This window comes from Mustela lutreola, chromosome 7 (assembly GCF_030435805.1).
Source record: "Mustela lutreola isolate mMusLut2 chromosome 7, mMusLut2.pri, whole genome shotgun sequence".
Taxonomy (NCBI): domain Eukaryota; kingdom Metazoa; phylum Chordata; class Mammalia; order Carnivora; family Mustelidae; genus Mustela; species Mustela lutreola.
In genome coordinates, this window is record NC_081296.1 from 81420551 (window position 1) to 81423979 (window position 3429).

General features: G+C 44.1%; 1 pseudogene; it reads left to right on the top strand.

Annotated features, from left to right (window-relative positions):
- The first annotated feature begins 2211 nt into the window (after positions 1-2211).
- LOC131835328 (U1 small nuclear ribonucleoprotein C-like) lies at positions 2212-2860 on the top strand (annotated as a pseudogene).
- Positions 2861-3429: the final 569 nt, after the last annotated feature.

Consider the following 3429-nt stretch of genomic DNA (forward strand, 5'->3'; position numbering starts at 1 on the left):
CCTTGGCTAGTTGATAATGGGGTCCCTGAACTGCAATAGACAGATTACAAAGATCTAAGTTGATTTGTATAAGTAGAAACATTCTGGGTCTGGTGAACAGAGGTCTTAAATATCACAAGGCACATCAACTATTTCCTAGCTTTGAGCCAACTCACTGACCCAGAGCTCCTTGAATGAAAAGGGTGAAGTGCCTTTGAGGAAGGCCCTTGCTATGTAGCCAAAAATTTGTGCTATACATCTTCCTCTTTGCCTCCTTCAAAGGTACCCATGGCCATTTATTGAGTGACTATGAATTAGAGAAAAAAAAATCTGGGACATAATAATGCCTTAGTTTGTTTTTTTATTATGAGGTCCTGGCTCTAAACTGATATGAACTCCCAAAGACCTAAAATGCCCTCGTGACTCACCAGTCAAGAGGAGGGGCTTATGGACTGATCTACAAAGTTTTGGCAAGCATCCATATGACTGATGGCCCAGTGGTTCCCAAATCAACCTTTGGCCATTTCCCAAAATCCAGAATGCGGAGGTAGAATGGATATCCTAAAAAGCAGCAGAATCTCCATAATGGTTGCCTGACTCATGGCGTGAGGGCTGTTATGGTAGAGAAGACCAAGTGGAGCCACCAGAACTGCCTCTACCTAAAAAATAGTAAACTAAGAGCAATGTGATATTCATAGAGACATTCAGGTATTAGTGTAGTCACCAAATTACAGAAGGATGCAGGAGTGATGATTCCTACCACATCTCCATTCAGATCACATGTTTGGTCCATTTAGTCTTTAGTTATAGGACTTCCGGGCTCTCTGTCTTATGCCTGAAGAACTCTTGATTTTTTTGTTTGTTTGTTTGTTTGTTTTAATTGTGCTGGTGCTTGAAGGTGTTAGAGGGCAAAGTGGTCAGGGAGGTAAAAGTTGAGGGGGAGGTGGATTCTAAGGTCTCAGGTGGAGAACTCCCTCTAGGGTGAGAGATGGCAGGAGAGCCTCTTGTTTTACTTTCTCATTTCTGTTGTAGGCTCACTGCAGACCTGAGAACAGTTGGCTTTGTGTTGCTTTCTGCTCTGTCTCATCTCCTTTCCATACCCTCTAAATTTATCCAGTAGTCATGCTTGGCAGTCCTTGAGGCTTCCCCTTCCCAAGGATTTAGGTAGTCCCTTAAATCTGGGATGCTTCTTTCATAAACCTTGCGATGCTGCCAGTCTATCAGCAATCAGCACTGGCCAGGCTGGCAAGAGATAGTGCTCTGCATCTTAGAATCAGATCTATCAGCTGTGATCTTTTCTTATCTGGTGGGCTGTTGGAGGAGGCCTGTTTGTACCAACTGTCCTTTTTCACGTGCCTACTTGAAGATTGTTTGATTTGTGGTTGTTGCCAAGAATGGGGTAGGGCAACTGCTCTGAGCCAGCACAGCAACCAGGGACAGAGGCATAGCCTCAAGGTATCTTCTATGCTTTCCCATCCGTGGGTTCGATTAACTGAAGGGGTGCTACTCAGGACTCTTGATTTAGCCTTTCAGGGTGTTTTTCCATGCAACATTCTTCTTTTCAGTTGCTCCTTCTTGCATTTCCTTATCTCTTTACAGAACCATCCAGGAATAGCTCCCTTAGGTGCCCTCTGTGATTGATATAATTTTGAACATTTGGCTGGTATATTGATACTGCCATGGTGAATGGACCTAAGCACCAACATCTCCCGTGAAGGACTGAGTTTTTGGTGCCCACTCAGCCAGGACTGTCATAAGGATAAGAAAGGAGTGCATTTCCTAGGGTAAATGTCTCTCATTTAAATGCAAGATCACACTGTGAAGACCATATTTCTGCGGATTTTTGAAGTTGCTCAACTCCTTCCTGAATTGGGCAGATGTTGTGAAGGAGTACAAACTTGCCACTACAAGATGAGTAAGTTCTAGAGATCTAATGCATAGCACAGTGACTACAGTTAATAACATTGTATTATATACTTCAAAATTGCTAAGACACTAAATCTTAAATGTTCTTACCATAAAAAATGATAATTATGTGATGTGATAGAGATTTTATCCAAAGCTATAATGCTAATTGTATTCAGTATGTAAATATATCAAAACAATACCTTATACACTTTAAAGTCACACAATGTTACATGTAAATTATATCTCAGCAAAAAAACCCCTCACAAAACCCCATAAAGTACACAGATCTTAAATATACCCCTAATAAACAGCCGGCAGAGCAAAATGCTTAAATTTTATTGTGACTACTGTGACCATACTTCACCCTTGAGTCTTCATCTGTGAGATGGACACACTGCAGTGGCAGGAAACACAAAGAGAATGTGAAAGATATTTATCATGAATGGTTGGAAAAGGGGCACCTGGGTGACTCAGTGGGTTAAGTCTCTGCCTTCAGCTCAGGTCATGATCTCAGGGTCCTAGGATCGAGCCCTGCATCAGGCTGTCTGCTCAGCAGGGAGCCTGCTTCCCCCCATCCCCGGCCTATTTGTGATCTCTATCAAATAAATAAATAAAATCTTAAAAAAAAAAAAAAAGAAATGGTTGGAAAAACAGGCTCAGAGCCTGGTCGACAGAACAACCGCTCCACTTTGACAAGGAGAGATACCTCCTATTCCATTCTTTGCTCCTCCTCCTGCAGGGGCAATGATCCCACCTCTTCCTTGTCTCCCAGGTCGTCCTTGCCCTGGTATGATTGCCAGCACCCCGTATGTCGGGGGCTTTCCTCCTCCTGGGACGATGCCAGCGGGAGCTGTTCCTGGAATGAGGGTGCCTGTGGAAGGCCACAGTGCTGTCTGGGTCCCCAGTGGGGACGTCTCCCGCCTGCCCCATGATGGTGCCCACTCAGCCAGGAATGACTCCACCAGACAAATAAGGAGAGAGGGGAGCCTCTTTATATCCATTTTATCTCACTTTTAAAGATTCTATTTGTTTATTTGAGAGAGAGAGTTTGAGTGCAAGCACGGGGGGCAATCGGGGGGAGCAAAGGAAGGTTGAAGCAGACTCTGTACTGAGCGCTGAGGCCGAGGCAGGGCTCTGTCCCATGATTATAACCTGATCATGACATGAGCCAAAATCAAGAGTCACTTGCTCAGCTCTCTGAGCCACCCGGGTGCCACTCCTTACGTCCATTTTATATTACTTGTAGTACTTCCCCAGGGGATCATGGGGCTGTGATGTGACTCTGGGTGTTTTCTAATAGCAGGACAAGGAGGATTTGCTTCCCCTTCCTATCAAGAATAGTTTTGGCGGGGATGTAGTGGGATGAAAAAAAAATCAATTTTTATTTGTATTGTGAAATGTGAAAATATAATGTCAACTATTTTAGTTAAAAATCCCAATTAACTGTCATAAAGTGATGTACTGGGGCGCCTGGGTGGCTCAGTGGGTTAAGCCGCTGCCTTCGGCTCAGGTCATGATCCCAGGGTCCTGGGATCAAGCTCT